Source organism: Haemorhous mexicanus, chromosome 2 (genome assembly GCF_027477595.1).
Source record: "Haemorhous mexicanus isolate bHaeMex1 chromosome 2, bHaeMex1.pri, whole genome shotgun sequence".
In the NCBI taxonomy this organism is placed as follows: domain Eukaryota; kingdom Metazoa; phylum Chordata; class Aves; order Passeriformes; family Fringillidae; genus Haemorhous; species Haemorhous mexicanus.
In genome coordinates this window covers 10,848,188-10,862,438 of record NC_082342.1, presented here as the reverse complement: position 1 = coordinate 10,862,438, position 14,251 = coordinate 10,848,188, and the positions used below count along the sequence as shown (strand labels likewise).

At 40.7% G+C, this 14,251-nt stretch overlaps 1 long non-coding RNA gene across 3 annotated transcripts in view; it reads left to right on the top strand.

Moving 5' to 3' along the window:
* The window catches only part of LOC132324242 (uncharacterized), a 48,801-nt gene extending 39,350 nt beyond the window's left edge, over positions 1 to 9,451 (top strand). The window contains exons 1-3 of one of the 3 annotated variants that reach the window (XR_009485548.1): positions 3,982 to 4,027; positions 4,274 to 4,399; positions 9,227 to 9,451. This is a non-coding gene — a long non-coding RNA (uncharacterized LOC132324242). The other 2 variants (XR_009485547.1, XR_009485549.1) reach the window with 2 other exon arrangements.
* Positions 9,452 to 14,251: the final 4,800 nt, after the last annotated feature.

The following is a 14,251-nucleotide window of genomic DNA, read 5'->3' as shown; positions in this document are numbered from 1 at the left end:
GTGCCTGCCCTCGTGGGGAGAGGTCTGACACCCCTGAGCTGATGGAAAGAGCAGGCAGGTGCCATCCAGAATCCAGCCTAAAGGGTTTTATTGTCTAACACCATTCAGAGGCTGCACCCAGGAATAAAGCAGGATCTCTTCCAAACTATCGTGCCTATTCTTAGCAGCAGCTAAATCTTATGATCATGATGGTAGGCCCGTGTGACTGGAGGGCCGTGTTCCAGGGCGGAGGTGAGGAGGAATGCATAATGCCTGCCTTATCTTGGGGGGCTCCTCAGGGAGGAGAAAGTCACAGCTTGCTGGAGATACAGAGGGAAATAATAAGGTGTAACACAGTTGTAGCTGTGCCAGCTGCTCTGCAGGTCACAGCAGGGCAAAAGTAGTCTTACCCAAAATGTAGTGACAGAATAAAAGTAATTGTGTCATTTTCTATCAGTCCACTCTCTGCAAAGTATGCAAGTCAGACTCTGGGATTGGTGAATTATGATGCTGACAAAGCAGTGCCCTGAAAGTGGGAGGGGGGGGGGGGGGTAAAAAAAACATCCAAATGAGAAAAGTCATGGGCTTCTCTTAGGGAATAGCTGACCCTCCTCATCCAATCACTCCTGAGTCCAGCTAGCCCAGCTCATGCAAGGGAGTGCTTTGATATCGCTTCACATCATTTATTCTTTACCCACCTGACTTGCTAGACTGGTTGGAAATTTCCTTTTTTGTATCATACTGTTAATGAAAATGAAGGAAAACTGGGTAAGTTGTGTGTGAGGGTGTCTCCCCCATCACATGGAAGAGAAACAAAAAAGAGAGAAAAAAGCTCACCATAGAGGCATGGAAGGAAACTCTGGTTGAAAAGATGGTAGTGATGAAAAATAGGAAAAGTGTGACTGTGACCCCTCTGTCTGTGGATAATTTATTTCTAACAAGATGTAACAAATATTATACTTCCAAGTATTTGTCGTAATCTAGTTGCAGATGAAGGATTGTTCAATGCACCTTTACTTTCTTGATCTTCTTCTCCTGCTCCATATTTTTATGACAACACAGATATAATGGAGCATTACCAGGATCTTCCAGTACTTTTCTGTAACTTAGTTTTGTTACAGTAAATGCATGCAGGCATCTTGAGCTTTTACTGTTGGTACAGAAATGATTAAAGCATCTTAGGTGGCCTCTTTCTTGAGGTTTTCATTTGATGTTTAGGTAGGTTTCTGTTCCTGATCAAAGATTTATTTTAGTGAAGGACAGGGCACAAATATCTTCTCTTCAAATTTGCTGGGCTGTGCGTGTTAGCATATTTTATGATGAAATACACAGAAGCCAAGCACTGACACTGCTCCAAAGTAAAACTGGTAGCAAAAAGCTGTGCAACTATAAAACTCATGACACTGTCATAAAGTATGGCTTTTTAGTGTGGATGGGCTGACACTTTTCTACTATTTCATCTTTTTAGCTGATTTATTAAGTAAGGTTGAATGTCTCTGTGGGCTGAATTACTGTAGGTATCATCTCAGAAAGTGATCTCTGCAAAGACAGGCCTCAGAACATCGCTTGATTTCTGTATTTAGCTCTGGTTCTTAGAGCTGATCACTCAGAATAGAGCACACAGCAAATATCCACAGCATTCAGAAGGTGCATAAAGTCTGAAATTAATTTTTTTTAAAACTCTTTCACATTTAATGTAATCCTATCAAGGTGGGTGGTGCGTTTTATTTTCTGGGCATAGGAAAGTGGGGAAAAAACCCTCACACCATGCTCTAAAGCCTCATTAACAAAGAACTTTACTCAAGGAGGAGATGTTAATAAGTAATGAAACAAAGGCTCTTTTATGGAGATTAAATGTCCATGTGTCGAAGTACAAAGTTCGTGTTGCAAAGTGCAGCTGTTCCCCTGCTCACAGCCCCAAAGCCTGGGTTCAAAGTCTGCCAGTTTTCCTGCCATGGAGCTGACCGGGGCAAGGTCCGGCCGAGGTTCAGAGGTCAGTGGCTGGAGCCTCGCTGGCCCCGTGGCCCTGCTGTCTGACACACTCGGGATAAGCAACTGAAGATTATAAGTACAACCAACAAAAACTTCCCCTTCCCTTTTCTGTCGCGTCAGATTTCATTAAAGAGGGAACTTTTTGGAAGGAGTCGCTGGAGTGTTTAAAAATAATGTGCTGCATAATGGGGTGACCTCACCAAACCCCTGTGAAGGAGCAGAGTTGGAAAATGATGCATGTGGGAAGTAGTGCCCGTGTGCGTTCTTCTTCCTCCTGAGATGTATTTAAATGAGGAAAAATGAACAGCTAATTCTATATATCCAAAGAGATGAAATAGCTCTTTTAAAAAAAGAACCAAGAAAGAAAAAAAGCTCGTCCCTGTGTTCCCTTTGTGTCACGGTAACGGTGTTCCACACCACGGGGGTGAAGAGAACTTAATGCGTCTGGATATCCTGCTTTCAAATCCTCCTTTTTCGCCTCCTTCAGAGGCTTTTTCGAAGCTAACCCCAACTTTCTTATTCATAAGGGCTGAAAACCCACCTGTGCAGCTTTTTTGATTAGCTGTGGTCATATCAAAGGCTGCTGTACCCAAGCACAGACCCTGAGTGAGAACGGAGACTGACGGCTGAGAGCAAAGGCTAGTACAAACACCCTTGGAGAAATTTATATTTCAGGCAATGCTGTAGCTGTATTACAGACAGAGAAAAGTTTCCTATCTGTTGCCACATCCTTTGTCATGGAAAGGATGATAAACCATGGGTGGTAAACCAAGTCATCAGTGCTCAGTGCCCACAGCATGCCACAGGTCTGAGCAGGCTGCTGTCATCTCACCTCACTGAAAGGAACATGCATGTTCAGAAAGCTTTCTCAGACTTCAGAAGTATGCCCCTGTTGTATCATGGCTGCTCTATGTCTGGGTTCAATAAATTTAATTATAGAGAGCCACAATTAAAACCAGGATTCATAGAAGGACTGTAGTAGCCAAAACCGTGAGTTCTAGACCAAAAGATTTGTGTGTTTAGAAACGATGATTTTTTCTTTCCTGCAAACATTCATGAGTCCACCAAACACCAGAGGAGCCTTCCTCTGGTGGGTTAGTTCTGTGCTTTTCTTATTACTTCAGGTCTGACCTTCCCCTTCTAAGCAATATATCTAAGAAACTAACAAGGACCCTACAGAGAACACTCCAGACCATGGCTTGTGAGGACTTGGAAGAGAGCACGAGGTACTCAGTGCTTAAAAATAAGTGGAGGGGGTAAAAGGTCAGCCAAGGTCCACAGGTCCAAAATAATGTGTTATAGTGGCTAAGCCCTTCCTGGGAGAATGCTGAGAAAAGAAATAACAGGAACTGTACCTGTGATGTTCCATTCCTGTCTTGGACAATGGAAACTCGGGAATATTAGGGAATTTTTTTCTGCTACTCTTTGTTGTCTGCATGCAACTGCTGCAGTGAGCAGACCAAATCATTGAGCCATTGCTGGAAGTAGTGGCTGTGGCAGAGCACATCCATAATCAGTTCATTTGATCTGCACTGATGCAAATCCCTGACACAGCAGCAATGGTGAGTAACATTTTATGTTGCTCCCACTGCTGAAGTTCCATCCGGGTCTCTGGTCTCTCTTTGCTAGGCTGATAAATACACAAAAGGTGGGGAGAAGATGATAAAGTTAACAGCTATAAAATGTGTACATTGCTTGCTGCACTGATAAAAGTCCTTCAGGTGACAGAGCTCTTCTGGGTGCTGACTACAGATTTGAGCCTTGGCTTGCCTCATCTGAAAAGCTGAACCCTGTCAGGCCATTACTACTGTACTGAGTGGGATTCCTTCATTCTTTTCTGTTGGCATTGGCCACATATTAATAATAATAATAACATATTTTCAGGGGAAGGCATAATGGAAGGAAGGAGGAGAGTGCCTATAGCCCCATGGTTAGTGAGGTTTCATGGACCAGGGCAGTAGGCTGAAGTTCAGGTACATAGTCCAAATCAAGCAAAACAGGAACAGGGACTGGGTTTGCAAGGTAGCAACTGTGCTGGCTCCACTGAAGTAGATAGGTGAATCTTTGCATCTCCCTCTTGCCTTCCCCTCGCCCCATTTTCATCATAGTCTTGTGTTCCCCTGTCACCTGGCTTCAGTTAGAAAGACAAGAATAAACAGGAAAATTACTTGCAGGTCAATTCTTGTTTTCAGATTTCTGCTTCTTTACTTTTTCTCTGTTTTTTTTTCCCTGTTTTGTTTCATTTTAATTTTTTGCCTAGGTGTACCTGCTTTTGTTTAAAGCTGCCTATTTTCTTTCTCAGAAGATAGTTTGAGAATCATCCCACCTGTTGCCTGCCTGAACCAAGAACCAGATCCCAGAGAAGGACTGTGCCATACTAGTTGGTTGCAGATCTACTAGGATCCTAACGTTGTGAGAGATCTAACAGGTAAGTAAAAGTTAAAGTTTATTCAAGGTGCCGAGACTCTTAAAAGAGAAGACTGTCATTGCCCCTTCTGGAAAAAAAAAAAAAAAAAGTGGCCAGAAAGCGGTGTATGCATGCAAATATGACCTGCAGGATACTTTTTAATCTGGGAACGAGTATCTTTCCACTAAGAATCTGTGCCTGTCAAATGTTTTCTTCTCAGTTTGCACACTCCCCAGTGCCTGTTTCAAACCCCTCCAGGTAAGGCTATCAGAAAAGTGCTCCCATCTAGCTTCCTCCTTCTCATGCAAATACAGGTGTCTTAAGAAAATGCAGGGGGATTTCCTTTGGCAGGAATACTGAAAAAAGCCAAACCAGAATACTCCAAAAGTTATTTTTATTTGTTTCTCATTATTGCTTTGGTTTTGCTCTCCTCTTCAGAACTTTCTTTTCCAAGTGCCTTCTTCAGTCAGTCTTGACCACACTGGCTGGGTAGAGTAAGAGGTTTGTCTGCAGCTACAGTTTTACTGCTTTATTCTCCTGGGATAGTTAGGGCAAACTTTCCGCTACCCATTGCTTATTCCTAATGTAGGTTGGGTTATATCATCAAGAAGGTGCTTGTAGAGATACTCAGAGAGCTCTCTAAAGCAAATTGCCCTGGATCATTTGGCATCATATTCGGTAAAACTGTTTGCACACTAGGACTTTGCCAATTTTTAAAAAATTCAGATTTGAAATAAAATACAAAGTACCCTGAGTAGATGTTAAAATTAGAAGAGGATTCTGAGTAGCTCACTACTTTATATGTTGGTAATGAGGAAATAGTGCACATTAGATGAGTTACACGCATTGTTACACAATTAGAAGGAAAGAGCGGACTAAAATGTAGTTATTTTTATAGTTCTACAGAGATTTAACTATGCAAGGACTTTGACAAACTTCTTCAAAAGAGTTGTTCAAAAAGTAATGTTTGTTTCCTCATATTCAGGTTTAAGTCTTTCCCTGGCAAGAAGCTCAGGTTTTTGCACTTCAGTCATAGAGCATGGCATAAGCATGTAAAATAATGATTGAAAATAAGCTTTTCTGAGAAAAGAAAAAAGAGTAAAATAACCAAATTTGCTTACAACATATGAATTATGATAGACGTCGTATAAGATATATGATATGAGAAAGGTTTGAGTCTTTATTATGAAAGGACCTTGTTGTTTTTGGTCTTCCTGTCTGACATGAGATTTCACATGAAAATCCAGATTTGTATTGCTTCTGTGTTAAGTGAAGGGTTCTGCATGATCCCCCTGTTGTGTGTCTGGCTGCTGGTTTGCCACAGTTAAGGGTGGAGATCAGTGGTTTATTGTGAAGATGCCGGTTTTAAATTCAGAGTTGAGATTGTGCTAGAAGCTTTGGTTTGCTGAACTCTCAGTTCTCAAAACCAAATCTCAATAAACTGCCACCTATGGTGGGAGTGATTTAAATATTTAATGATGTTTTGACTGGAAAATGAATGAATGTAGAAGGATCTTCTAGAGTTAACATTGAATTAATTTCTCGCCAGTGTTACTTTTAGCTTGTTCTTCCCTTCTCTAAGTGACTGGCACACGCTGGGAGTGATCCTTTGTTCCTGCTCTTGTTCCCCAAGGTGCTCCCTGCCTGACTATCAGCACGGATACGTAGTTTTCATCTGTGGAGATTTTTCTAACTTTCTAGTCATAACTGAAAATTTATGTGCTCAGTTCAACTCGACGAATCGCATGACAAATCTGCAGCAAGGCAGACGCCATCGGGGAGACAGAGAGGCTGCCTGTCTGTCTTGCCAAGTATCTCAGCAATCCTGGGACGGCAGCAGCTCCCTAATGCGACAATGAGCCGTGTTGACTTTTAGATATACACGGGTACAAAGTTCCTGCTGAAGATTTCACTTCCCCAGCGATCGCTTGACGCAGCCGGGTATCTCCGCTGTGCTGCCCTATCTGCAGGGGAGGGAGAGGGAGGGGAGCACATCAGGGCGTTCCAGTGCCTTATCAGCCCTGCTGGTGGGTGATGTGCTCCTCCAAAGAGGAGCGAGTGTGCTCCTCACTGACTTCAAGGTGTGTGTGCCTGCACGTGTCGCCCATTTTCCGTAATGCTGCTGGAATGTTCACTAATTAGCTTTTGCTTGTTTACGTTAATTGAACTTATACACTTAGGCTGTTTTGATATATTTATTTTTATTTCAAAACTCTGTGCTGGTTTTGATGCTGGATATATAGCATCACCTGGCATTTATTTTCTGTGCTGACAAGCAGACTTGTTTCCTTGTGAGGAGATGAATTGTTTACTTTTCAGACAAAATACGAACATACTCTTTGGAATTATATTATAGCATGAACTGGTCTATTTGAGAGACTGGTAGGTACACAAACAACAGGTGCTCAAATTTATTGTACAACTAAAATAGCATTTGCTGAAAAATATACTAAGAACTCAGAGAATGCAAGAAGGACTTGAAAATGTGTCCACTTTTTTTATTCATATCCCATTTTGACAGCTCATTTTTAAGTAGCAGTGAAATTGTTTGGGCTTATTTGGTTTCAGAAGAAGTGGAGACAAGATAAAATAATTGGTTATCTTCAGTTAGGTGTTAAGATGTACTTTTTTCTTTTTCCAGAAAAGATCCTTAAATTAAAAATAAGCTGGTTGATTTTCTATGGATTTCATCTGAGCCATGAGCTTTAGGTCAATGAGACTTTGATTTCTTTTTCAAAATGCCAAATCAGTTTATGTGAGGGACAGAACTTAAGATTTTATTTCAGTCTCAAGTTTTCTATTTTTCTGAGTGTGTTTACTGAATGGGCTCCCGGAGTCTGGAATATTGGTGATGCAGGGCTTGCTTACTTTGACTAGGACCAGGAGTCAGTCACTGCTTGTGCACAAAGTGAAATGAAGCCATGGAAGAGAGGAAAAAAAACTTGGAACAAGAGCTTATGAAATTGGCCACCCAGCTTCCTTGTAATATAATGGTGATGGCAAAAAGACTCTTGAATCTTACCGTGCTTCATATCTCTGTGGAATTCAGCAGGTGCCTCTGGGTGCAGTCATTACACCCAGCTTCTATAAAGTGGTGTTGATGTTTTCACAAAACTAAGCAGATAGCAGCCCCTGAAACACTAACTGCTTGGAAAGGGATAGGATTTAGTTGCATTCCTTCACTTTGATTGTCATAAATGTAGATTTCACACAAGGAGGATAAAACAGCACTGCAATTTAAGCAGCTTGTCTCTAATGGTTGGATTTTACTTCTCTCTGTTTATGCCCTCCTTTTTTCCCTTCTTTGCCATTGACTTTTTCAGCAAGGAGCTAATGTAAAGATGGTTTTGATAAACAAATCCTGTACATCTTAAGCAGCAGGTCAGTGAATCTTCCTTTGAGCAGCAAATCTATTCCAATACTCAGGATTTTAGCCAGGGCCACAGGGCAAAACTCATACGTTGCACAAAAAAAAAAAAAAAGAAAAAAAAAAAAAAGCCAAGGGACTTTTAATGATCCAGCAGAGATGATAGGACCTTGGCATATGAAAAACCCTGATGTAGTAAATCAAAGCAGGCTGTCTTGAGTGTAGTAATATTTCTATGCTAATAAATTAGTGTCATAAGTGATTTGTCAATAAGATGTAGAATATGCTATGAGGGAAGTCAGACAATATTTTTCTTTCCCACAGAAAAATAGGGTGAGGTCATAGCAAAATCCTCAACATGACTTTTTTCTAAGAAATATGTGGGTGCTCTGACCCACTGCATGATATTTGCATATTTAAATTCTTAATGTGCCTGAGATATCCTTGCATACCTAAGCAAGGTAGGTGAAGATGGGCTGAGAGAACTGGGGCCTCTGGAGAAGAGAGGAATCTGGGGATACCTTTTAGTGGCCTTTTAGCACTAAAAGATGACTTATAAGGAAGATGGGGACAGACTTTTTAGCAGGGCTTGTTGAGATAGGACAAGATGGTTTTAAACTGAAAGAGGGTAAATTGAAACTAGAGATGAGAGAGAAATTCTGTATGATGAGGGTGGTGAAACGCTGTTACAGATTGCCCGGAGAGGTGGTAGATGCCCCAGCCCTGGAAGCTGATCTAGGTCAGATTGGATGGAGCTCTGAGCAACCTGGTCTAGTTGAAGAAGTCCCTCCTCACTGCAGGGGGTTGGACCAGATGAAGTCCAACCATTTTACTTTGCTTTTGATCTGATTTGTCTCACCAGGCCCTGTTGCACACAACCTTCCTCCACTGCTGCTTCATGCATCCACAATTACAGGCAGAAATCTAATCTGACCATTTGGCACCCCGATCTCCAGTGATAGTACAAAAACTCTTAGGAATATCAATGGATTATCAAAACTCTAAGAAGCCATATTATATAGCTTTGTTTTAATTCATTCCTGCTTTTAATGGATTTGGAAGTTGCATCTTGGAAAAAAAAATAGAAATTTTAAGTGGATGTAATTCCTCTGGAACTTGCTGGATTGGCTGCAGCAGAGCTGTAAGCCTTCTGTGGATCTACCTAAACAAATGTGATACTGAGAAAAGAGTTTCTGTCTTTCTCAACATCCAGAGAGTTTTGGAGGGTAGAACATGGCTGGTTTATTTGCCATGTTTTTCAGGTAAAATTTGCTGATCTGTGATAAGATCTTCTTCTGGAGTAGTAAATCAGGGTCTCTGCAGCTTGGACCCATCAGCCAGAGCACATCAGCCACAGCTCAGGAGCAGGTCTGAGGTGGAACCCTGGTGCATCCTCTCACACATCACAGTGTATATTTTCAGAACCACCTCTGTGCTGTACCCTCTGATTGCAGTTTCTCCTTGTGGGTTTCTGATTTCAGGTCGTGATTCCTGGGCAGATGCTTATTCCTATCTCTGGCTGCTGACCCTTGGTTTGACTTTCTGGTTCCTGGTTTTTGGCCATGAACGTTTGCCTCATTTCAAGTTCTGGACACAGGCCCTAACCTTTGGGCTGGATAGCCCCTGCTCCAGTCTGTAATCCTAGACAGCCACCAGGTCATCTGTAGTAGAGAGTACTCTAATTTACTCAATAACAAATAAAATCTAGCAGATAAATTTGGGGGTTTTGTTGGTGGTTTTTTTTTTTTAATTTATGGCAGCTGCAGCTATTTATTTATAAACTTCTACTAGTCTTTTGCTAGTCTTCTACTAGTATTTCACTAGATTGTGAAATCTGAGCTTCTGCTTTCCATGAGTTATTGTATTGTGCCTAATGACCATCCTTTCTTAGGGAGAATATTGCCATGTCTGAGCCAGTGGAGGGGGTGAACAAAACTGTTAGCATGTATAAACATTTCAAATTGGTGGCCACAAGTTCAATAAATTACACTAGAAAAGGCAACAGTGTCAGAACTTCCATTTCATTTCTATGGGACATGTTATAAACATTATTGATGTATTGTATGCATGTTCTGCTTTTTTTTTGATGGGAGTTCATAATGTCATTCCAGCACACATGACATAAGAGTGCAAACACACTCAAAATGTGGTCACTCAGACCCATAAGAGTGTCGTGACTGAAACTTGATGAAAATATGAGTTGCAAAGTTCACAAAGTATGAAGATAAATTTCCAGAAAGAGGAAGAATTGAAACTTATAATGTGTGTTAATGTTCGGGTGGAAGAAGGGTCAGGTTGCTTTGGCAGGAGAATAAATGGGTAAGGAGTACAAAGCTGAGTGGTAAAATGAGCTGAAGTTGATTCTTAACCAGTTACAAGTCATATGGTATAGACAATAATGTGAATCTGAGAGAAAAGAAAACTGCTTTTATATATGCTATACAAGTTACATTGTTTATACACAAAATGGTGTAGCATAGGAATTTACACATATATATACATATATATGTGTGTGTGTGTGTGTTTGTGTGTGTGTGTTCAACAGAAAATAGAAGTCACAAGATCTGGGTAAAGTTTATTTTATTTTGCCCATCAAAAATTCAAGGATAAAGCATTCCATGCCGATGCAATGGTTTTACTTTGTAGTATTTTGATGGAATTAGGTATCTGAAATCCAAGTAATAAGTAATCCATCTGTCCTGTTTCTATGTAAAAATGTGTGACAGTTGCCAATCTAGGAAAAATGGGCTATTTTGCTAAAGGTAAGTTATATTATACGCTGCTGTTCATGGCTGTTTCATAGAAATTTGAACCTTCCTTAATTTTAGAGCTTAAATCAAGACACATCAATATGGAAACACTGGGATTAACTTTTTTATTAAATTATAAAAACTGCCTTGCTAAACCCATCTCCTTCTGCCCTTTGACAAGAGGAACTGTCCTTTACTAAAGCAGTTTTCCTGTAGATAGATTTTTTACCCTGAAGCAGGCTAGCTCAAATAAGGGATAGCAAGATGTTTATGGGATTTAGCTAACAGTGAATTGAGACCCTTCTGCTTAGTAGAAGTGGATGGTAAAAGCAACAAGTTTAGTGCATTGCTTTGGTGTGTTTCTTCCAAATTGGCCCCGTGCATTAATATAATTTTACATACTTTTGTTAAATTATCAGATCAGAAAATGAAATAAAACAAGTACCTCCTTCAATTTGTTTTTCAGTTAAAACCTGTTAATATAAAAAGCTACAGCAGAACAGCAGGGCACAGTTTTTATCTAAACTAACTAAACTTTTTACTTGGTTTAAAGCTCTTTAATGGAACTGCTTGTGAATTTGTATGATATTCACCACGTATAATCATATCTTTTTTTTTTTCCCTTCCAAATGAATTAAAAATGGAAAGTACTTCCAGTACTTCTTGGTAAGTACCAAGAAGTCACATCCCTCGGTACCACAGAAGTCATTTCATCATTAGAGGCAGGTAGTTTCCATTATTCATATTTGGTACCATTTAATTTAAAGTCCCACCATTACTTTAAAAGCAAGATATTAATGAGAGATGTTACTGGAGTGCTGTCTTTTAATTTGATATTGTTCGATCCAGCTGTTTTTAAATTTCTAAGAATAAAGCTTCCATTACATATTAGATAAGATTTTTATAGGCAAGAACATCTAATTCTTGTCTGGTTTCCCTTGATAGCCAATTGTCTTTCTTAAATCTTCACCATTTACTTCTAGGGTAATCCTTTTGCTTTGCTTGAAATAATTTCTCTGATTCTTTGATATCCATGCATTGCAATTAGTTATATATAGATATTTTTCATACCACCCCATCCACTTAGCTGCTGAGTAGACAAGTAATACATACTTAGCACTTTTAATTTTACCTCATAAATCAGTCATTGTGGCACCAAAATCAGTTACATTTTTTCTTAAACCATCATTCAATACATGAAGTCCATTATACGTGTCTGTGAATAATACATTCGTTGTGTGGTTTAAATTCATAAACAAGGTTACACAATTAACTTCATAAAATTGTTCACTTTGAAAATTGTGTAGCTACAATTTCTATCATAGTAGCTAAAAGACAACAGCATTTAGCCAGGCATTGTCACTTTGAATTGCCACTGGTAAAGCAGAGGCCTCTTAAATGTGCAATTTTGACAGAGAGAAAGTGTATTCCTTGTTACAAATTCATCCCTTTAAGTTCTTTCTCAAAGGTTTTCACCTTCTTTTGTGCTGCTGTGCACTAATGGTGTAAGACATGATTACTTCAGGCAATGGCTTTACTAATACAAAGAAATATTACTCAAGGATTTTTTAAAACTGGATTTTTAAAAATGTATCTTTTTCCTTGTGTTTTATTCTCCATCAGGTTGTTAAAAAAATATTTTGCTCTTTTTCTTTTGGCAAACACTTTTTTCTTGTGATGGCATGAAAAACAGGATCTACAAGAAAAGGGAACACAATCCAAAACCAGAAGAAAACATATTTATGTGTTGATAATTGTTTGTTCCAAGTTTGAAGACTAAACTCAGATCCAGGTTAGGCTAGACAGCAGTGAAGGTATTTCTGTTGGATTACAGCATTTAGATTAAGGGCAGAAAGAGTTGAAATAGGCCTTTCACATCTGGGAAACTGAGGTGGGAGACGTGGTGAAGGAATCTGCCCAGCATTACAAAATTCAGCAGGACAATCAGGAGTGTGAGTTCCTGCCTTCCCATTGAACCTATCCACAAGACTATGTATTTATTCTATAATCTGTTTTTATGCTCTTATCCATTTAATCTTCCCCTCTCACCAATTTTTATAAGTATGCCTCCACAGAGAACTCCGGCGTAAGGGATGTTTCTGCCCATGAGCCCTGAGGTTTTATAGTACCGCCGCAGAATCATTACAGGGAGGTACCCGGCGTTAAAATGGTGCAAATTACCATTGGAAGGGACTCGTTCCAGCGCGGGGAAGGAGCCTTGGCCGTCTCTTCTTGCCGCCCTGCCATCGCTCCCGGTCGGCAGCAGCCGCTCCTTACATAATGTCACATATGTCACATATGTCCCGCCAGATTGCCCGGGCCTGCCGGGGGCAGGGGAGGCTCCGCGCTCGGCAGCCCTGCTGCTCTCACGGGGAGGAAAATCCCGCTTGGGATTCTCCCATCGGGCTGCTGGGGATGGGAGCCTCGGGGCCAGGCTCTGCGCCTCCGTGCTGCCAAGCGCAGGGATGGGGGGATGCTGGCAGCATCACTCGGCTCCCAGGGCCGGGCACTGCTGGGGGCTGCTGGCTCTGCTCCCCTTCTCCACAGCGCTGTTCACCTCCCTCAGCCTGGCCCGTGCCTCTCCTGTCCGTCTCTCCCCGTCATTGCTCTCCGACTAAGGGGAGAGTTAGCGCTGCCCTCCCCGATATTCGCACACAAGGGCTGCGCGGTCAAAATCAGTGTCTCGCAGCCGTTCTTACCCTCTGCTGCACAAAAACAAGCCGGGGGGGAGTTATCCCATGGCCTAGAGCTGTGCTGTAGAAATACACTCAAATGAAAGCCCGGGCATGAAATGAAAGGATTTGGTACCCTACTACTCAAAGAGCCAGTAGCTCTTTGGCATGGGGTACCAGTTACCGCACATGCTATTTGTTTAAATTGAAGACTCCACCACTGTGTGTAAAACTCCAAATCTGCTACAGTTCCAGATTTATAAAACAGCATTATAGGGAATATAGCCCTATTAATTTTACAGTCTAATTTCTGATTAGATTTTACAGCACCTCTGACGAACTGCGTAGATTTTACCCATTAAAAATGATGACAATCCAGTTCTGTCATTTTAAGTAGAATTAAAGCCAGTATTGCCAAGTATGATAATATCTTATGGGGAAAAAAAATGAACCAACACACACATATATATATAAATTAAAATAACCCAGCACCATGGTATTTCTCCATAGGAAAAGGGCTCTTGCCAAGAGAGTGGGACTGTTACCTGTTAGTGCAGTCAAGAGCCTGTGGGTCTGACAGCTGACATCAACAGAAATTCTCCATTCAGGCTGAGCAGGTTAAGTAATGTTTCCTAGCACAGCTGTGTAATGTGTCTGTTGGTAATTAAAAGGATCTGCTCGAGCTGGTTAAGGAAAAGCATAAAGTGAAGCATTTTCTAGCAGAAAATAGTTTTGTAGAGAATTAAAATCTGTGCAATGTGTATGCCTTGTATTAGAGGAAACAAATTGTTTTTTTAAAGAGGAAAAAGATCTTCAACACTGAAACAGTCTGTCCTTGGCTTATTTTAGACGCAAACTTAAATAAACACCCCTAAAACCAAAAATGGGAGTGTTGTAATATGAAAATAAAACTTCCCTTTTCTATAATGTTAGTTTGAAATTTGGGGAAGGGACTTATTCTGATTTGACACATGGCCAGATTCTGAAACCAGACATACAATGACATTCTCACTTGGGACCTGACTCCCCATTTGCATTTGTAGATGCAAGGTACGTTTTTCAGCCCTGATTTGCTACACTAATC